Source organism: Octopus bimaculoides, chromosome 7, assembly GCF_046866305.1.
Source record: "Octopus bimaculoides isolate indiv1 chromosome 7, ASM4686630v1, whole genome shotgun sequence".
Lineage (NCBI taxonomy): Eukaryota > Metazoa > Mollusca > Cephalopoda > Octopoda > Octopodidae > Octopus > Octopus bimaculoides.
This window is the reverse complement of record NC_142934.1, coordinates 107338763-107362889: the sequence shown is the minus strand read 5'-3', so window position 1 is coordinate 107362889 and position 24127 is coordinate 107338763.

The window sequence follows — 24127 nt, the reverse complement described above, 5'->3', positions numbered from 1 at the left end:
GGCGAGGCCAAAAACGGAGATGTTAGAGGGAGAGTGGTTGGGCAGTTGGAAGTGACGGCCGACAGGGGAGTCCGAACCTAGCCGAACGTCCCTTAGGTGTTCGGTGAAACGGTCGGCCAGCCGGCGGCCCGTCTGCCCCACGTAGAGTTGGTTGCATAGGGTACATTTGATGCAGTAAATAAGGTTGGAGGAGGTGCAGGTGAAACTGTGTGGAATGTGAAGTGTTTGTAGGTTCGATCCGGTGACAGAGGTAGTGTTGGTGATGAAGGGGCAGGTGTGACAGCGGGATCTGGAGCACGGGAAGGAGCCGGGTGGGGGTGGGGAGGAAGAGGAGAAGGTACTGCGGACCAGTAGATCGCGTAGGTTGCGGGCGCGTTTGAAAGCGGATAGGGGTGGGTTGGGGAAAATGGGGTGGGTAGTGGGATCGAGCTGGAGGCGACGGAAGGCCCGTAGGATCCTCCGACGAAGGGGTAGGGTGGCGGGGTGGAAACGGAGTGGGAAGGGGGTACGGTTAGGGGATTGGTGTGGGGGAGGAGAGAGGGCGGTGGTGCGGTCGATTCGACGAGCGCGGGCGAGGGCGGATTGGACAAGGTGGGAGGGGTATCCTCGATGCATGAACAGACGAGCAAGATACTGGGACTGGGTCTCGAAATCCTGGTCCAGGCTGCACAAACGTCGGAGGCGGAGGAACTGGGAGTAGGGGATGGCTCGTTTGGTGTGGAATGGATGGGAGGAGGAGAAGTTGAGGTAGAGGTGGGAGTCAGTGGGTTTGAAGAAGGCGGAGGTAGTGAGAGAGTTAGAGGGGGGGTTGATGGAAAGAGAGATGTCGAGGAAGTTGACAGAGGTGTCAGAGATGGTGGAAGTAAAGTCAAGAGCGGGGTGGAAGTTGGAGAGGAAGGAGATGAAAAGGCAGAGCTGTTCGCGGGAGAGGGAGGTGGCTCCTATACAGTCATCTATGTAGCGATATATATATATATATATATATCCACGTACATACATACATACATACATACATACATACATACATACGTAGACAAATCACCCCTCTGTCTTAATCTTTGCTGTCAGTAACCCTTTGCTTGTCTAAAATTTTTATGCCCCACCTTTTCATCTCATACTTTGTTTTGCTTTGTCTTTTTTTTAAATTTGTTTGTTGGCTTTTTCTTTGTTTTCTTTTTGGTTCCTTGTGGTTACCCATGACGTCTCCCCACCACCACCACCACCACCGCCGCCAACATCATCACTTAAGATCCACCAGCAAGAACTACATCACCACTATCACCAGAACCACTACCTTCACTTGGGTCACTACCAACAACAGCATCGTCATCATCATCATCATCATCATCATCATCATCATCATCATCATCTTCATCATCACTACCACCACGAGCAAAAACACCAACAGCGCCAACACGACCATCGGTAGCTTCTCTGCTATCAACAGTTCCACCAACAATGCAATTACTAGGACTTCAACACCGCCACCACCGCCACCTCTGCTGCCACCGCCACCACCGCCACCACTGTTACCTCCGCCACCACCGCTGCCACCGCCACCACTACTACCACTGCCGCCGCCACCACCGCTGCCACCGCCACCATAGCCATTACTGAGCACACCATCGCCACTGTCACTACACCACCTCCAGCATCACTATCATCCTACCAACATAACAATGACTGCCATTTTGAATAGCATCACCGCTGCCACCGCCAGCATACCACTGTCTCTTACCATCAACACTAATCACCACTACCGCCACTACAAAAGAGCTACCACTCCCATTGAACCAGAGCCGCCGCAACTACCTCCGGCGTCGTAATTACAGCTATCACCTCTGAAACGCAATCTGCCGCGAATCATCACCAAGGTAATCGACATAGCCATTGTGATCAACACCACTTGCTTCACCACCCACCACCACTACCATCATCATCATTGCCAGCACCTTACACCCCCCGCCAACAACAACAATAACATCACCACTAGCATCATTAACGACCAACACCTCCTTGACTCCCAATGCCGCATCTATTATAAACTCCATTACCACCACCAACAACAACATCAATATCAAAAATTTTTCTACTGTAGGCACAAGGTCCTATATTTTGGGGGAGGGGGCCAGTTGATTAGATCAACCCTAGTACACAACTGGCACTTAATTTATCGACCTCGAAAGGATGAAAGGCAAAGTCGACCTCGGCGGAATTTGAACTCAGAACGTAAAGACAGACGAAATACCACTAAGCATTTCGCCCGGCGAGCTAACGTTTCTTATTTCTTTATTGCCCACAAGGAGCTAAACATAGAGGGTACAAACAAGGACAGACAAAGGGATTAAATCGATTCGATCGACTCCAGTGCATAACTGGTACTTATTTAATCGATCCCGAAAGGATGAAAAGCAAAGTCGACCTCAGCAGAATTTGAACTCAGAACGTAACGGCAGACGAAATACTGCTAGGCATTTCGCCCGGCGCGCTAACGTTTCTGCCAACTCACCGCCTTTATCAATATCAATAATTGCACATCCACTACCACCTTCTCTACCAACACTACCCCACCAACAACAACGCCAACACGATCACCACCACCATCACCACCACCACCACCACCACCATCACTATCAGTGCTATCCGACCAATAACATCACCATCACCGTCCCCGCTACCACTCACAATCACAATCATTTCCCAATCAACGCCAACGCATCTAACATCACCACCACCACTACCACTACTAATAATAATAATATTAATACTAATACTACTACCAGCACACCGTCATCAATACCACAGTTATCATTTTCACTACCACCATGTCCACCACCGCTGTCATCACTCACACCACTACCATCCGTATCAGGACAATTACCCCCACCCTCATAGGACAATTCCCCCGACGACAACTACCACCTAGGAGAATTACCCACCTTGGCTAATTACCCCTTCTCCAATATATTAAGTTTTACATCGTCATCTGTTGTCCTAAAGGCTAATTATCCTTGGGGGTGGGATATTGTTCATGGGGGGTAAATGCTCTAGACTCCTACCATCACCGTCACCATGACAACAGCCATCACCAACATGTTTATTATTGCTGCAACTAATACTTTCGCGTCAGCGCCATCATCACCACCATCAACACCAGCACCGCCGCCATAATTTCAATACCAACAACAACCAAATTCAGCACCACAATCACCAACAGCAACAACAAACACTACTACCATCATTTCTATCATTGATCCTAACACGGCTGATATTTTAAAATAATCGTGTGCTAACATAGCGTGCTCAAGCCAAACAATAATAAGAGCACTCGAGAGCGCAAACCGCCAACGCAATACCAACGTCCTCTCAACGATTAGCCAGAAACTCTACTGCTTGTCCACGGACAAACAAACAAACAAACAAACACGACTGAAAATAATACTTCCGCATTCGCTAAGGCAGAGGTAATTAATTAACTGATACCAAAACGTCGTTGGAAGAAAAGTCACATGATCACATGATCGACCAGACTATCGGATGTTGTAATACGTTGCTGTTCACAATGCGCTTTGCATCGTTTTAGCTTTCGAATGATGCCACCTCCACGAATAAATTACCGAGTGCCGACAACCGAAATTCCACGTGCGTAGGGACAATTGACTATCGCACAGCGTTCTACTCGCAGCAACATTATGTTCACCATCATTATTACAACTTCCACTCTCAGTAACAAATACAAAACACAAATGAAACGTGAATCGTTGCGGAAGTGGTGTCTTCAAACTAGTAGCTGTTGACAACAATCAAGTGGATGGTCTATTCTGGAGACTTTCTGTCCAAGGTCTATGGATAATTTCCAGAAATCCTTGGGCCGGCAATGATATCGAATGGGGATGGTCATTGCCGAAACTCTACAACATGGTAGTATTGAGACGCACGCAGAGCGACGAAACAGTCCTACACATACTCGTAGTATCCGAGCATCGCTAATTTGTGGAGTTACGTCGAACAGCAAGTTGTTAATGCCATCGACTGACTCCACAGTGAAGACCGCCCGTTGCCCTCTTTTGTTTAAGAATAGCCGGCAGTTTTCCTCTGCCACGTGGTTGTCGCAAAAGCGGTTGTGTGGTGGATGAGACAAAAAGGAATAACGACAGACATTTTCCTTTTTGGCCAAGTTCCATTTGAAAAGGAAGGAAGTTAGTGCTGCCACTAAATTTGCTGAAAGGTAAAGGAATGTGGTGAGGATGCCTCGTGTGAATGGGCCGGCTATAAGCTAGTGCCTGTAGGCTGGGGAGGTAAGAAGGGATGAAGAACATTTGCCGTGAGATTTCTGATGATTAGGGTCGCTCGAGGAGGGTGGATTATTTCTTTGGTTACCCTTGGCTGGCGTTTCCCCTGTTGGGGCTTTTGTTTGTTAACATTTTTTGCTAATTGTTATTGTTTTTTTTTTAATTGTTAACACGTTCTATGTAAATTCTCACTGTCTTTTGTCTTTCTATAATTCTAAATGTTTCTAGCGACTGTTAAATCCGATAAAAAGAAATTGTTATTATTATTATTATCATTATTATCATTATTATTATTATTATTATTATTATTATCATTATTATTATTATTATTATTATTATTATCATTATTATTATTATTTGTTGTTGTTGTTTTGGTGGTGGTGGTGGTGGTGGTTTTTATTGTTGTTGTTGTTACTGTCGTTCTTCTTTTTCTTCCCACTATTCTTGGAATATTGGATTTGTCTGCAATAGATGTGCCATTTACAATCTGCGTGAGCTTTTAAAAAATTCATAGATTACTTTCAGAATTGGATTTTTATTGTGCCGTGACTTGTGGATTTGTTGCATAGAGAGATTTTTAATTTTTCTTTGTGTTTTCTCTGCTTAGGAAGGAAATAAAACATTTTATTGTGTTTTAAAATTTTGTAAATGTGATATCCTCTGATTTGGTGATGAGATACGCATCCAAAAGTTTAATGTATATCAAATCAATATCTAAACAAGCCAATACAAACAATTGCACTTTGAACAAAATATTCAGTAAAAAAAAAAAGCAAAAGAAAATTCGGCTGAAATACACAGACGTTGGCGATGGTGGAAATTTCCATATTTTGCGCAATACCACCATAAACTTTGCAATTATCACAAACCAAAAGGTTGTTTTCAATAGAGTGCTGTCTCTTAAAAAAGTATAGACTCTGGCTAGGTGTTTGACAAAACGTTCAGCCTCCTTACCTGACGATTTTATCGAGAGAAAAAAACGGTAAAGAAAAATAAAGTGACACTTCTGAATATACCCACAAAGCAACGTTTAAAGGAAGCCCTCGCAACCGTGCGGAATGTTGTAGTTTTCATCAGTCGGGGAGAATGTACGGGATGTATAAATAGGCTTAAAAACTGATGCCGGAGCAAGACAACAAAGCTGGTGTAGAACACATCTGTCTATAGGCTAATGTCATAATATATGAGATGACATAAAAAAAAAGCTTCACAACAACAAACACTGGTAAGATGCTAACTCTGGGCTCAATTATGTTTTGTAATGGCAGGTGATGAGTACCGAACTAACTACAAACCATATGTGGTTAGGAGGAGTTTGCATAGTTAAAGTCCTAATGAAAGCGAAAGCAGCGAACTGGCGGGATGGTTAGCACACCGGACGAAAGGCTAAGCAGCATTTTATCCGTTTTTAAGTTCTAGTTCAAATTCCACCAAGATCGACTTTGCCTTTCATACTTTCGGAGTCAATGAAATAAGTACCAGTTGATCTCTGAGATTGAAGTGATCAAAAGCCGCTTCCCAAAAATTTTAGATCATGTGCCTATAGTAGAAAAAATTGACAACCACAGGCTTTCCTCATAAGATCCATATCTTGGGTATAGAGGAAAAGCGATAAGACGATGTTCTAGAGCAAAGGAAAACATCCCTTGCACCTGTAGTTACAAGAGCTACTGAAGAGGGTTTCTGTTTTGACTTGCCGCAAAGTTGTGAAGAGGTTTTCAGAAGTATTAACTTCATCTTTAGAAACGGAAAATGTTTTAATTTTTGCATCTACATGCACGATGGATTAGTTGGATCGTGAAAGGTTAGGAAAATACTTACAGTGCTTGTTCCGACGTTTTACGATCTGAGTTCAAATCTTGCCGAAGTCAATTTTGCCTTTCATCCTTTCAAGATCGATAAAACAAAGTGCCTGTCAAATATTGCGGATGATTTAACCATCTCCATCTCCAAAATTTCAGGTCTTATGCCTATATTAGAATTATTTTTCAAGAGTTGATAGGACGATAAATAGAGTGACTGGCGAAAATGCCTTGTGACATTTCTTCCAGCTCTGTACATCCTGATTAAAAATCCCCGAAGTCAACATTGCCTTTCATCCATTAGGGATCAACAAAATAAGTGACACTGTTCTATATTTTAGAGATGAGGTATTCTATACATTATTTACATTATTTACATTGGACGGATACGTGTCCTCATCTTGTTTGTTGTTACCATAACGTTTCGGCTGAATTACTCTTCAGCCTTCATCAGGTGTCCTGGTAGAATTTTGAACCCAACCCTGGGTTCTCATTCCTAAGGTATTTTTTACTGATATTATTATTAGTATCATTATTTATTCAATGGTTAAGAGCGCGGGCTACTAATCCCAAGATTGCGAGTTCAATTCTAGGCAGTGCCTTGAACAGATAATGATACTAATAATAATTACATCAGCAAAAAAAAATACCTTAGAAATGAGAACCCAGGGTTGGGTTCAAAAACCTACCAGGACACCTGATGAAGGTGGGAGAGTAAATCAGCCGAAACGTTATGGTAACAACAAACAGGATGACACGTATCCGTCCTATGTAAATAATGAAAATAGGTGACTTTCGAGTATTGGATCGATTTAAACTACTAATACCCATACCCAAATTTTAAGGCCCTTTTCCCCCTTATTTCAAGAAAAACACTAAAAACAATATTTACATCTACACTGCTTTTCAATTGATTTGATAGTCATCGGTTGTCTAATTCATAGATATTCACATTGTACCGAACCAAATTCGAAATGAGAATTGTTATTTCTTAACAATATTTCTGAATTTTGGCACAAGGCCAGCAATGTCGGGGTAGGGTTAAGTCTATTAGATTGTTGGCACTCCGTCGCTTACGACGTCGAGGGTTGCAGTTGATCCGATCAATGGAACAGCCTGCTCGTGAAATTAACGTGCAAGTGGCTGAGCACTCCACAGACACGTGTACCCTTAACGTAGTTCTCGAGGATATTCAGCGTGACACAGTGTGACAAGGCTGACCCTTTGAATTACAGGCACAACAGAAACAGGAAGTAAGAGTGAGAGAAAGTTGTGGTGAAAGAGTACAGCAGGGTTCGCCACCATCCCCTGCCGGAGCCTCGTGGAGCTTTAGGTGTTTTCGCTCAATAAACACTCACAACGCCCGGTCTAGGAATCGAAACCACGACCCTACGACCGCGAGTCCGCTGCCCTAACCACTAGGCCATTGCGCCTCCACGAGAAATTTTATCAACAGAAGAGATATTGCGCACTCAGGATTGGTGTATCTGCTTTTACCATTCGCACTAAAGTGACTAAGCGAACAACTTCATTAAATCACCGATTCTCAAGTACAGCGACGTTATATACAAGTGTACTACGCGCAGTAGCAAACGAGATTTGTTGAGAAAATATTGCAACTATATTTTTTTGAATGTGAAAAATACAATATAAAATAATGCATATATAGTCTTCATAGCTATGATTCATTCCTTGAATAAAGAATAATTACTTTATAATGTCCTGTAGTTCAAATTATACATATTTGTAAGCTAAAAAAATATGTATTTTAGCCTACAAATATATATATATAAATAGGATTTTTGTAAATAGATTTATTTGATGTTATGCACAAAGTGCGCCATTTTTCTTTTCTTTTTCGTATTTTCTCCAGTGTCCCGCTTGTATGAAAAAAATCGGGTGCCACTGGGTTAAATCAGACTTAACTTGTAAAGTGTGTATCTTCCACAAAGTTCTTGCAATACTGTAATGATAATAATAATAACTACAGCTCTGTTGCTTTACTTTTACTATTATTTTCGTGTGCGATTCAAAAAAGTGGCCATTGGTATATTTGTTCTTTCAATGGCCAATCAATATTTTTTAACGTGTATTGCTACCAGCTGAGAAAGTTTTCACTTTTGCAATTAGTAGTTCATTATATATATATATTTATGCAAAAATAGACTCCAAGTGCACGTTAAAAGAAGTGCTTGGTATCAGCATGTATCTCTTCTTTTAAAGATTCTGAAAATTTTAGAAGAGATAGACACTAGACACTGCTCTTTGGTACGATTCGCACTCGGTTCTCGTCACATGAAAATTCATACGAAGAGTAAAGATATTCCCATGTGCAATGGTATGCCTAACTGTTATTGTTTTTGTTGTCTATTCCAGGCCTTTATGTTCTGAGTTCAAATTCCAACGAGGTTAACTTTCAGAATCAATAAAATGAAGTGTTAGTCAACAACTGGGGTCGATATAATAGAATAATCTCCTCCCTTCAAAATTTCTGCACTTGCGACTAAATTAGAAAACATTTATATTGCTTATTCCGGCTCTTTACGTTTTGATTTCAAATCCCGCTGGGGTCAAATTTACCTTTTATTTATTCATTTAATTATTTGTGTGTGTGTCAATAAAATAAAATATCAGTCATGTACTGGGTTCTGTAAAATACAATTTCCCACGCTCAAAAATTGCAGGCCTTATGCTTAAAATATGTTGCGTATAAAATGGCGCATTAGCTGTGTTAGAGCAATGGGTAGAACGTCTTGCGGTATTTGTTTTGCTTGTTTACGTTCTGAAATTAGATCTCGACCAGCTCAACATTGCTATTCCTCCTTCCGGGGTCGATAAAATAAAGTAACTGCTAAGTACTGGGGTCGATGTAACTGATTCACTCCTAATTTCTAAATTTCCGTGTTTGTGCCAACATATGCAGCCACTTTTTTTTCTGTGCTGCTTTGAGAGCGATAGCCGAGCGGAATCAGTAGCGCGTCAGATAAAAAAAAAACAATTCGTGCTGCGTCAAATAATTTCTCTTTACGTTTTAAGTTCTAACCCTACCGATGTCAACCTCATCTTTCATCATTCTGGGGTAAGTAACAATTTCTAAAACAGGCAAAATGTTATGAATTTAACGGGAGAGAATAATCAATCGTATCTACCCAAGTTTTTGACTCGTACTTTATTTTACCGATTCTGGAAGGATGAAAGACAAAGTTTAACTTCGCGACATTTGAATTCAGAATCGATAAAATTAAGTACTTCGACTGCGGCACCTGGGCAAATGTTTAGCTCTTTGTCTCCGTTAGAAATCATTTCGCTTTTTTGTTCTTTGGGGAAATGAGCTGCTCCTACGCCTTTCTTATTGAAGATGAGGATTATGATTTCTAGTCCCAGATCTTCCTTTATTATGCAGACCTGTGATCAAATGTATTCAAGCCCTGACTGCTGTTTTTCTTTTCTTTTAATAGTATCTAAAACAATATTAACCAATACGTCCTTCTTTACTTAAAACGATGGAGTTTACTTTGAGAGAGATTTGGCCGCTATTTCTTGCTAGTTGAATGACTACGTCGAGGCTCTCTTTTTGGCACGTCCAAAACCATGATTGTTATTGCTTTTGTGGCATTATATTATATGCCGTCACATTTTCAAGATGACAGAAGTAATTTGAGGGAAAACTAGCTATTATTTCTTGCGAATCGAGTGGAATAGAGACGACACAGCTCTAAACTATAAGATTCCCTTATTGGCTGATTGATTGTCGATGATGATGTTGTCTTTATAGATGTTGTTCATGTTATTGTTATTGCCTAATATGTCAACTCTGATAGAGTATACCTACGATCAAAAACATTAAAACCATGAATGCTCCTTATTTTTTGGAAGTCTGAACTATGTTGCTGTTTTTTTTTCTTCTTTTTAAGGCTGTTTTTTTTAAATCATTATTAAGGCTATTGTTTGCTTTGAGGGAGATTTAGGCTACTTGTCGAGCAGAAAAATCGACACGCCAATAAAAAATATCAAAATAAGAATTTTTTCCATATTTACTTCTCCTGCACAAAACTGCATAGCATAACAGTATAACATAAAAGTACAGCATAAAACCGCAGCTCTCTGGTCTAAGGATAAGTTTAGAGTCGTGGTTTCTTTCTTTGCTCTCCCCTACCTGTCTAGAAGGCCCAGAAAAAGGTCAGGGGCACTGATCTTCCTCGCCTAACTACACAATAAAATCATAAAATATTTAAGTGCCGTTTCTATAATTACAACTACACTTTGGTTGTATGTTAATGATTTTGAAAAGAGAATAAGAGAAAAGAAAACATTAATTGAAAAATATATTATGAAAAAAATATGGCGGGATGGAGGAGCGGGGAGGCAGAGAAAGTAGAAAGTATTGTGAAAACAACAACAATGATTTAATTTATTATTTTATATAATACGATTTGGTGGAATAAATAGTAGTTCTTTCACAAGGAGGGTAAAAAGTGACAAGAGAAGCGTTGGCAAGCAAAACAATAGAATTAAAGAACAATACAGTACAATGCGGCTTCAGTACAAGTACACAAACACACACACACACATATAAACACTATAGATATATGAGTGTGTGTGTTTGTATTCGTACAAATATATATATATGTGTATATATATTATGTGTGTGTGCATATATATATATATATATATATATATATATATATATACGTACATACATACATATATAAGCATACATATGACACATACATACATATATACATTATATTTTTAATTATTTATATATGTGTGTGTATATTAATATATATATATATATATATATATATATATATATATATATATCAGTCTATATGTGTTTGTCTCTCTTTGTGAGTGCCTATTATGTTTATACATCTCTACAAACATGTTTACGTAAATACGTAAACACACGTATGTATGTATGTATGTATGTATGTATTATGTTAGCATGTATGTGTGTGTATGACTGTTTGATACGTTAGCGACGACGACGACGACGAAGAAGAAGGAGAAGAAGAAGAAGAACCACCATAATAAATAACAAGATAACAGGGAGATGGATCAACAACGAAACATCTTAACACATGGGGTGATAATGCAATTTGAGTAAGTGATGCTATAATTTGGGGCAGAGAGGATGTTGAGATGGTGACATGATGCCTGGGGTAGTCTCGGTAGTGGTAGCTTAGTGTGTGTTTGTGTGTGTGTGTGTGTGTGTGTGTGTGTGTGTCTGTGTGTGTGTGTGTGTGCTTGTTTGTATGCGCGTGTGTCCATGTCTGATGCCGGAATGGCGCTGGAAATTTATGAATTATCTACAAGGTGAAGTTTTGACATCAGAAGTATACTTTCCCTTCTGTGTATATGTTTGTTTATATGTATGCTTATCTGTATATACATGTGTGTGTGTGTGTGTGTGTATGAGAGGGGAAGAGAAGGTAGGGGACAGTTGAGAGTAGGAATGTGTTTTTGTATGTATATATATATATATATATATATATATATATATATATATATATATTATACATACATGTGTGTGTGTATGTATTTTATGAAGCTGAAGATACTTCAGGGATAAATATTTCAAATAGATAATACAAGCACAAATACACACGCACGCTCATACACACGCCTACACACATGCGCGCACACACACACACATACATAGACACACATACGCTGCGTAAGCTATTGAGTTCTCTCAGCATAACAAAACTTGTTTCTATGTATGTGTATACGTGTGAATGTCTGTCTTTACCAAACTTTCAGTTTCAGCGTATGTAAATGTATGGTGTATGTATATGTGTGTGTGTGTGTGTGTGTGTGTATACACACATGTGTGTGTGTGTATACACATGTCTGTGCGTGTGTATTCCTATATTAATAAATCTCTAAATGTACGTCCACTTACTATGTATATGTATATGCAAACTCATGCACTCAGACGTATTTTTTGTACATTTTTTTTCAAAATATATGCATACACTGTAACCACATATCCATACTGGTTTGCAATGTACACGCATGCACACTCACACACACACATACACACACATGCCCTGACACACACACATACACACTATACTAACAACTAAAACTGCAAATATGTTAATGATGACTAACACTGAAAAAAACACCTACTCATTTACACATACTGACATGTACACACACACACACACACACACACACACACACACACACACACACTTCACGCCTATACACTGACAGACACTAGCCCTATATACTAGGCTCACAATGAAATCATTAAAACTGTACCCAAGTATCACATGCCTACATATTTTAGGCTCAGTTACTTCCCTTGTTCCCCTTGTACGTATGAAACAGCATTCCTTCTGTTTCTCTGCTAGTTATTCGACCTCAGCTCTTGAGAGCATAACTTCGCACAGACCAAACCACTTATCTTCGTTACTCTCATTTACTTTCTTTCCTCTACACGTTTCATTCTCCTAATTATCTCTAACTTTTTGAAGAAGGGATAATCTCAAAACATGAGAAGCACACTGTCTTATTCTCTCATTGAGCGTCAAACTAATAACTGCCCTTTATTTTCACTTTAACATCCCTATCATTTTCATCGTTGATTTCAAACATTCTGAGATACACGCAGAAGTGCGTACAAACAAACACACACTCATACACGTGCGCGTACGCACACACAGATATGTTTGTGAATGCGTGTGTGTATTTGTGTATGTTCTTTCCATAGACCAACATATTGGGCGGTAGCCATTCTGGAGCACAGCCTTCAATGGTTTAATTCATATTTACCGTAGTATTTCTTTCAAACTGGTTCTTATTTTATCGGTCTCTACTTTTAGAAACATTAAGTTAAAAAACACAGCTACTAACGCTGGTCTTTCGTCAGTTTACACATATATACACACGCGGTCACAGACATACAAACATATACACATACATTATGTATGTATGTGTGAATGCATGCATGTGTGTATATATGTATGTATGTACATGTAAATAGTTACATACATATATTCATACATACACATGTTTGATTGTGTGAAACAACTAAAAGATAAAGTACATATATACATATATATATTTACATCTATATATATACATACATGCATATATACATATATACATATATACATATGTATGTACGTGTGTGTGTGAGAGAGAGAGTGTCTGTGTATTAAAGTAACAAACTAAGGAACGAAATTCCTTCTTGGGAGTGTGTAACACATCCAATTCACTGGTACTTCAGTTGAATACCACAGAAACGAGGGTATAATGCAAATTACAAACAATAAATTAAATCGAGAGATTCAATTGACAATCTAATAATTTATTTATAGTATAATACAACATAATATACTATGAATATAATATAACATTAAAAAATTATTAAAGAACCAAAAATGCTAGCAATTTGTTTCGACTTATATACATTAAGTCGAAACAAATTGTTGGCTTTTTTGGTTTTCAAATAATGGTTTATGTTATCTTATAATATAAATAAATTATTAGGTTGTCAATTGAATCTCTCAATTTATTGTTTATTTATGTATATATATATCAGAGAATGAGTGTACATATAGATGTACGAATGCTACTGTTATGTTTAGAGTTTCACGAACATTATCATATTCCATTCTACTTCGCGTATAGTTGTTAAGTGAGCTCTATACAAAGTAATGCTACTAGTTATGAACTACAGAGCAAAAGAAGGAAAAATAAGAATAAACGCAAGTTTATATTATAGTTCCTACGCATGCTTCAAGGAAAATGAGCGAGGACTCATGATACATACAAACTTCATGAATGATGTTATTTGTGGAATTTCAGGCATGCAGCCATGCGTTTGATATAACAAGCAATCTCCGGATTACCATCTGTCTGATAGCATGGGTCTGTGGATGAGCTTAATAGAATAAATTCCAGTGTTAACACCCAAATGAAAGTTTTATATATATATATATATATATATATATATGACTTGTAGCATTATTGATCAACATCAAGCTACGAACTAAATTGCATTCTCGTGGCAAAATAACGTGCACTACAAATAAAGTCCTTTATAAATCACACTCCCTATACAAAAATCAATTAAATTATTTTAATTTAATCAAATTTCTCAGAAATATTTAGAAGCCTACGAAGACAGTAGACAATCGAAGAATGAAAACAAATACTACATATAAAATAACTTCTCCACTTCAGTTGCCGATCGGAAATTTTCAAAGTTTCAACACATAGGACAGAATCCCTCAATCAGACGGCGATATCAGTATTAAAAAATAATGCTAACATTGCTTAGGAATGCTTAAATAGAACTTGAACTTGACATAAAATGAAAAGTGTATAAAACATATACCGTAAACCCTCGAGTATAGTCCGCCCTTGAGTATAATTCGCAGGGGATTTTTAAGGGGCTCTACCTCTGAAAAACCTAAACCTTGTGTATAATACGCACCCCTTCTCTAACTTGAGTCAAGGAGATCTATATAACGTCCTTGGTTTGTAAACGTATATACGGTAACGTCCTTTATTATTATTGTATATATAACATAATGCAAACGTGTAGCTTTTTTGTGCATTTTGTTTGCAGAAAATAAAGAAATAACAGTAATAACGTCAGTGAAAAATAAATATTAAGTAAATTGCCTTCACATATTTATCACTTAGAAAATTTTCCTTAGAAAATATTTTTCATTTTTAACCTCGTATATAGAACGCACTAGAAATTTTGACCTTTAAATTTTGGGAAAACAGTGCGGATTATACTCGAGGATTTAAGGTAAATCGAAATATTTAAAACATATAAAAAAAAAGCGTCGAATGAATGAAACGAAAAATATAAAAATTATTTAATGTACTGGCTGAAAAACCCTCATGTCAAAAACTGGCAGGTACCATGACACCAAAGTACAGGAGGGTTACGCTACTCATTCAGGATGGCGACCAAGGTTAGAAAGAAATGCGATTGACATTATTTTAGTTCCACATTTACAGGTTCATTTGAAGAACAGCTTCCTACGAGAAAATAATATGGTTACTTACGCAGATCTGAATGAGCACAAATTGGGATCTTTTTGTGGCTGGTTCTTTTTTTTGTGTGTGTTTTAGGAAGTTTTTCTCGCGGTTTGAATTACATTTTAAAGGTCAGATTAGAATCTATCCAAACACTTAGTGCCCCGATGCATTTTAGGATACGTGGTGTGTTTGCCGATAATTATTATGTCTGAGATAAATAATGAAGTGATACAAAGCTGAGTATTCAACTCTGGGAGATATTACTGGTGATTTGCTCGTGTTCTGCTCACCAGCAAATATTTGATTCAATACAGTAGCTTATATATATCGCATGTGTTCATGTGTGTGTGGTTGCGTGTGCATGTTGTATATATATATATATATATATATATATATATACTAGCCAATGAAAAATGCGGACGCATACTAACAATATTCTTAACAATTAAACCTGGAAGAGTAGAGGACAAGAAAAACTCATTAAAATTAGCTTAAAAAATTGCTGCGAATATTAAAACTAAAATACCTCTTGGGTACTTTAGCATATTTTTTAAAATTCAATTAATTTCACTTTTCCTTTTTTAATTTAATTTTATTTTTTGTACGAAATGAATTGATTAAAAAATCTAAAATTTAAATTTTAGCAGCAATATTTTAAGCTCTAATTTTAATGAACTTTTTCTTGTCCTCTACTTTTCCAGATTTAATTGTTAAGAATATTGTTAGTATGCATCCGCATTTTTCATTGGCTAGCCCAGTGTTTTTATAGGTATTGCAGTAAAAGTAAAATTTTCATTAAAAATATATAAACTTGCCATTTTTTGCAGTCATTTTGAATTCAAAAATTTCCAAGAAAACTCAAACAAAATTTCGATCTTTTTCATTTGACTAATTCTCATTTACCAATTAAATTAAAAGTGAATTATTGCAACTGTAATTTCGGTACCATACAGAGACAAGGTTACAAATGAATATATTTAAAGAATTTTAAAAATAATGAAAAAAAACGAGGATACAAATTTAATAAAATAACTTTATTTTAAATAAATTAAGCTAATATTTAATAAAATATAAGTACAAATAGCATTTGCCTTTTTTGAACAGCCTTACTACAGGCTTCAGTACTGCTCATAGAAACAAATCCACAAATAATCATATTCTATTTACTATAAAATTAATAAATAAATTATAAATAAAGTCATTTTTAGCATGCAAATAATTAACTCCATGTTTAAACATTTTTAAATAGTGAAAATTGACTGTTAAAATATTTGAGTTTTTGTCATTTGCCTTTTCTTAACAGCCCTGCTACATGATTCAGTACTGTTCATAGAGACAAAATTTTAAAAAATAATATTTTATTAAATAATCTTGTTATTAAAATAATTTATTCAAAAATGGGCTTTAAAAAGCCATACTACAAAAAGTTAAGCAAACAATTTCATTTTTTATTATAAATAATTTAGACTAATGAAAATAAATATTAGAACTCTTTTTATCGATTTGTGTTGTCTTTTATCTTTTGCTGTATGTGCGCCTAAGAATTAGTTTTGTTCATATATGAGTAGTATCCTTTAATATCACGTAGAAATTGGTAAAAATTTGAGAATTAGAATCAAATATCTTTTTTTTCTAATGGATAAAATTTTACGAAACCTTTACCAATATATTCCCTTAACATTTCTCTTTCATATTATTATCAATATAATAATTCTTAATCAAAATTAAAAGAATGGTGTGGACACTACATCGAGCCTTTAACGTTAGAATTATACTACTGAGTATTAAGACAGATGGACATGTATCTAAGTACCTCAGTACTAATGGTGAGGAGTTACCGTCCATAAAACTAAAAATAACGCAGTTAATTAGGATATTACAAACTCAAAGTGGAATTGTGAAAATATGTAAAATATTTCTGATGCATAGCCTGTAGTAGATACATATACACAAGAGAAGCCATATTTTCAGAGACATATGTCAAAACATAGTGATTCAGAAATATACAACGACATGTAAGGATACACGCATACTTATATGTATACGTACATGCATACATAGATACACAGATACAACCATTAATATATGCATACAGTCATATATGTACATACATACATGCATACATACATAAATACATAATACATACATACATACATATATACCTACATACGTACATAAAAACATATCAGTAAAAATCTTGATTGTCTATCGAAATATAAAGACCTTTACAAGCATGCTTTCAACAGTGATGTAACATAGCAAACAAGATGACAAGAGTAGAAATATAATTGATGTTCAAAGACAACGGCACTACAATGGCAAACACACCTGCCAATTTGGATGCCAAACTCTAATGTAAAACGTATACTTTATGTCAAAATGTACCCTCCAGGGTCACGGTGATAGTAATGATGTCATCAAAGCTGAACAAACAGCTGAGAAGACAAGTATTTAATGATGTGCTTTTACCTCTTAATTTTTGCTGAATTCTGTCATTGGATTGTGGTCACATTAGGGATCCACTTCGAGGAGTTTAATCGAATAAATCGAACCCAGTACTTATTTTTCCAAACCATTGTTACGGCGACGTAAAAAAACCAACATCGGTTGGGAAGCTATGATGGGGAACAAACAAAAATACAGACCCATGCACACACACATACATATGTATATATAATTAAAGTCTAGATTTAAATTTAAAATTCAAACTGTTTTGAGTATGTCCCTAATAGTATGTCGGTAAAGCACGTTCTCTGCTTGTGGCTACCTGGTGTCAACCACGGTAATTGCACAGTCGTCGCCGGATCTACGTTAGGAATTTCACAGTACAGGTTGAGTATAGTATAAACAATTAATACGGAAAATAGAATATACTGGAAACGTTATTTATCACAACTATCGTTTAGACACATCCTGCACTTCTCCTTCGTGGGTGGAAAGCTATAAAAGGAATTCCAGTGTACCCCGCAGTGCAGAAGCATCTCTTCAGGGAATACAACTTAGTTTCTCGTTACATTCCACCTCAATGTATTTTAGATACGACTACTATCAACATGCTCTAGGTAAGCTTAATAATGAAACACCAATTATGTAACGAGAAGCCATTGGAATTCATTTTATAGTTTCCCACCTACGACGGAGCAGTGCAGCGCAGAATGTGTCGAAACGATCGTTGTGACAAACAAAGTTTCTGATACATTCTATCTTCCATATCAATTGTTTTTACTGTATGCGTATGTGTTATTTCTTTACTACCCACAAGGGGCTACACACAAAGGGGACAAACAAAGGCAGAAAAACGGATTAAGTCGATTATATCGACCTCAGTGCGTAAATGGTACTTATTTAATCGATCCCGAAAGGTTGAAAGGCAAAGTCGACCTCCGCGGAATTTGAACTCAGAACGTAAAGGCAGACGAAATACCGCTAAGCATTTCACCCGGCGTGCTAACGTTTCTGCCAGCTCGCCGCCTTACTGTGTGAGTGTGGGGTGGGGGTCTGTGTGCGCACGAGTGTGTGTGCGTGCAAGTATGTATACGTGTATGTATGTTTGTATGTATGTATACGATGGGCTTCCACGCAATTTCCGTCTACCAAATTCACTCACAAGATATAGATCGCTCTGGGGCGATAGTAGAGGACACGCACCCAAGTTGCCACGCCGTAGAACGAAACCGTGCCTATTGAATATATTTTAATTAGCAAGAGTGTAATGTCTGACGTGCAGCTCCATAGAAGGAATTTGGTCACAGTTTACCTTGATTACAAAGAATAGGTCGATACCGTTCTTGAGTTTTGAAGCCAATTTTATCTTCACAAGTCGATGAGATTTTACAAAACTAACTGCTTCAACACCAATATTGAGAAACAGGGCCTCACAAAGGCTGAAAGAGCACAAATAATCAGGAAATTAAATGTACATATCATTAAAGGGGCTATGAAAATAAGTAAGACAATCGAAAAGCTTAGCTTGGATTAAGTGCATTGGTACCCGTACAAACATACATTTGCGTACGCATTCATAGGTAGAGACACGCGAATTTGTACATACAAATGATAACCAAATTCGTACGCGCATGCATAGATATAATAAACGCTTAAATGCGTCCACACATGCATGTATACGGGCATGCGTGCATAAATACGGCTACACAGGCATAAAATTCAGATAAAATATCCTTATTTCAAGGTTGGAAATTGATTCTATATACATTGGTGAGAAATTCGGAAGATTTAACCTGAAGAACATTACGTACACACCCACATACGTGCGTACGTACATACATACATACATACATACATACACATGTATGTACATACATGCATGCATTACAGGCATACAAACATATACAGGTACGCTGAAAGACATATATACCTATATATACAATTATTTATATATATTTATATATATATATATATATATATATATATATATATATATAGAGAGAGAGAGAGAGAGATATGTATGTATGTATGTATGTATGTATATATAAGAATACATATAAATGTCTGTATATATACATGTATGATACATGCATGCACACATACATACATACGTACATTCATACACAAATACATACACATACGGATACACACTGTGAAGGACATTTAAATGTACAAATGTGAACATCAGAAATGATTCCAAATCCAATATTAAAACTAAATATTTAATCCCTAAACTGACTATTTGCCATTCTTATCAAGTTTGGAATTAATCAATTCAAGCCTTGCTTCCAGGTTCTTCTGTCTACTCCTTCCTTTTCTCTCTCTCCTTCTTTCCCCATATATATATATGCATGTATATATATGTATATATATATGCATACATATATATATGTATATATGTGTGTGTATATATATACACACACACACATATATATACATATATATATATATACATACATATATATATTTATCTATATGAGCGTGTCTATATATATTATGTGTATGTGTGTGAGTGTGTGCATGTATAAATATACATATATATATATATATATATGTATAGGCATATATATAATATATATATATATATATATACACATATACATGCACATATATATGTATATATATATATATATATATATATATATATACATATATATATGTGTGTGTGTGTGTGTGTGTGTGTGTGTGTGTGTGTGTGTGTGTGTGTGTGTGTGTGTGTGTGTGTATACATATACATATACATGTATGTCTGCATGTATATAAATATATATTTATATATAATATATATATACATATATATACATATATATTTATATACATATATACCTATACATATATATACATAATATATATATATATATATATATATATACATATATAACATCTCCTTCCTTAATTTTATATATCTATATATCTATCTCTCTCCCCTTCCTCTCTCTCTCTCTCTCTCTCTCTCTCTCTTTCTGTTCATTTCTTTTCTGTTTGTTTTCGCTTTGTCTTTGTCTTTCTCTCTACGACCTCCTATTATCTCTCTCTTGTGTTCCTTCTGTGTTCCCATGTTTTGGAAGATTTATTATATTTTGAAAAGTCTCAATTTAATATATCTTGGCCAGTAGCTAAATAGATAGATAGATAGATAGATAGATAGATAGATAGATAGATAGATAGATAGATAGATAGATAGATAGATAGGTAGGTAGGTAGGTAGGTAGGTAGGTAGGTAGGTCCAACACAGCATGATTTGTGATATTGATTTCTTACATAACTACACCTCCACTCTCCTTTCGGGCTATAATCAATTGATTAAATTGACGCCGTGTATTACTAATATTTATTTTAGCCGCTCTTGGATTCATGTAACGTAAAGACTACTCCGGCGAGAATTTCAAACATGGAACAAGAGGAACAAGACAAATTGCTGTTGTACAATTTAGTCTGGCTCTTTACAATTTCTGCCGACTCTGTTCTTTATAGTTGCATGGATTTATTGATTCATAGATTGAAAGCGAGATAAAAAGAAAGATGAAGTAAACTGGATCTTGAAGGTAGACACAGAATCATACCCTTAATATGGGTGTTCAGTTTCACTTTACTCAAATACAGAAAGCTGAGAAACACGTGTATGGAATTAACAAATTCACTTCTATCTCAAACACAACTGGTTTTATGTACATTTTCCACTGGTCCTTAGATAAATGTAACTACAACGGGCTATTATTCAATTATTAATTGTACATCGATACGGGACTTTAATTTCGACATGAAGTAAATATTACACAGAGACGATGGTGGTGGTGATGGATTTCCCTCATTTGTCGATGAGGATTCAGTTGTACAGTCTCTATGTAGTAAGTACAGTATGGCCGAATAATTAAGAAAAGTTTGCTGTGCAATCACAAAGTCCCAGATTCGGTCCCATTACCAGGCATCTTGAGCAAATTTAATTTTCTATAAATTTATCACAGCTACTCCTGAATTCATATGTAAGTGGGGGATCATTCCATTGACACGTGAACTTCTCACGTATTTCTTAAGCAGGTTCAACGGGACACAGTGCGCGACAAGACTGTAGCGTTTCAATAAGGGATAGAATCTATCCGACGGCCTTCAACACAGTTTCCGTCAGCCCAATTTCATTCACCAGATATGAGTAAATATCACGCTTTAGAAAAAGACATTTACTCAAAAGCTTGTGGTTGTAAAGCGAATTTCTTAACCACTCGGCATACTGGGTCTATAACACAGCTATTACAAATAGATTCGATGTTACAAATAGATTCGATGGCGAGATGATATTTAACACACTGTTACAAGTACAATGAAGTGTTATATGTACAGGTTTTTGCAGAATAACAAGGCATGCCCTTCTCATAATCCATCTAACAGATGATCATGCGGTAAGTATCTGACTGTGTCCTAGGAAGAACACATTGAGGAGGCTCATAAGAAAAGGCTTCCTAAATGTCAGAGCACTTCAGAAGCCAAAAATTTGCGAACACGCAGCGAGCCAAGTGAAGTAGACTACTCGGCTTTGTTGGACGGTATTTCTAAAAGACTCTGACCGGGTTTGGAATTATTGACGTAGGAAAGAGACGTAGATAAAGTCAATAGATGGCTTTGGATAAAGAAAGAATACTTGTGGCTTGTTACATCTGGGATGTAAGCCGGAACTTCATCAATCCTGATTGAATTCAGTAAGTGAGGTGTCTAATATTGAAAAACTTGGAACCCTCTAAGATTACGGGAGCATCACTGGTGATGCATTCCAGAGCATCTGCGAGATGTATCTTGGAATTAATATGCATACATATGTGTGGGTATTGCTTTTGTAGGGAAGAAAGGGCTGTTTACAGGAACTAGCAAAAACGTGTTACTGCTTCGAATAACCAATCAGCTTTATGCGTCTTATGTGAAACTAAATGGATAAAGAATTTTGTTGGTGCTTAATAACGTAAGCGTTGTCAGAGGAGATCCGAACTTTTGGTTAAAAGCAGTCAGGTGAGTTCGCAGTAGGTTCTATATAAGCTAAGCTACAGGTTATGTCTCAAGCTACTGCTATCTAGCACCCTCGGATGATCTCTACTCAACCGCTACACAACTGCTACTCGACTGCTACTCAACACCCTACCACGGCCAGACTACCTCTATTTATATGTCTTGGGAGATCCTACTCCTTCGCTTGGGGGGGGGGGGGCGTCGACACAATACTACATCTCTGTCAAGACGATTAGTCGAGAAGCTAAAGATGTTGAGTTGGAATAAAACTGTTTACGGTGCGCGCTCATCACACTTTCTATTGTGGCTGATCGGGATTGTCATGTAAAAGTTGTTTAGGATTTGTTTCGTAGCTTGTCAGATCTTCCCCACGGCTATGTCTGCTGCGAACAGCAAAACTGCCACCATATAGTGATTCCCCTGTTTTTGTTCCCACCTGCTTCCTGCTGCAGCCAAATATATATCACGTTGTAATTCCATCACCCAATGGCTTAGCGACACTTACTATTAAATCATTTTGAAAGCGGCGAGCTGGCAGAAACATTATCACGCTGGACAAAATGTTTAGCAATATCTCTTCCGGCTTTACGTTCTGAGTACAAACGCCACTAGTTCGACTTTGATTTTCATCATTCCGGAGAAGACAAAATAAGCTCCCGTTGAGCAGTGTGGTCAATATAATCCTTAAACCCTTTGCCTTAAAATTCCAGGCCTTGTGTCCTGTATTAGAAAGGAGAAAGAGAGAAGTAAAGCATTTTATTAAAGCGTTATATCTAAATCACTAAATGAACGTAACACGTCATTTCACTCTCTGATTGGTCCAAAAGGGGATGACGTAAGCACGCCTGTTGATCCTAGGATGTGCACTAACTGAACTGTTCGAGAGGCGATGATGCAGAGACATCTGTGGATATCATTGCGTCTGAATAGATGAACAGGCTGTTGCTTCAGTTGAGTGACCCAGAAAGTGATTGTCACCTTGGACCCAGCCAAACGAGGGAAAGACTTGACAGACAACGAAATCGAACTGCAGGTCTGTAGACTTATGTTCGTGTCATTGGCACGTAATGTATACAACAACATGTGAGATTTGCTGCAAATACAAATTCGTCTGAGATGCAACAAATGCTTCAAACCGAGAATAACGAATAAACGCCAACAGTATCGAAACTACATCGTAATCACAGCTTTCCTTGAACGTAACTCCATGCATCAGAACGCGCTGAATAGAATGATGGAAACAAACACCATTATATACACGCACACACACACACACACACACAACACACACACACACACACACGCACGCACGCACACACGTGCATACAGACATACTCACACGTATGTATATACTCACACGTACACATTGCATATAAATCTCAATTTATTATATGTTGTTTCTGTGTATGCATGTATGCCTATATTTTCCTGTTGGTCAAGGGTTCATATATATGCGTATGTGTGTGCGTGTGTGTGTGTGTGTGTGTGTGTGTGTGTGTGTGTGTGTGTGTGTGTGTGTGTGTGTGTGTGAATGTGAATGTGTGTGTGTATATAATTTAAGCCTGCTTTAAATTCATC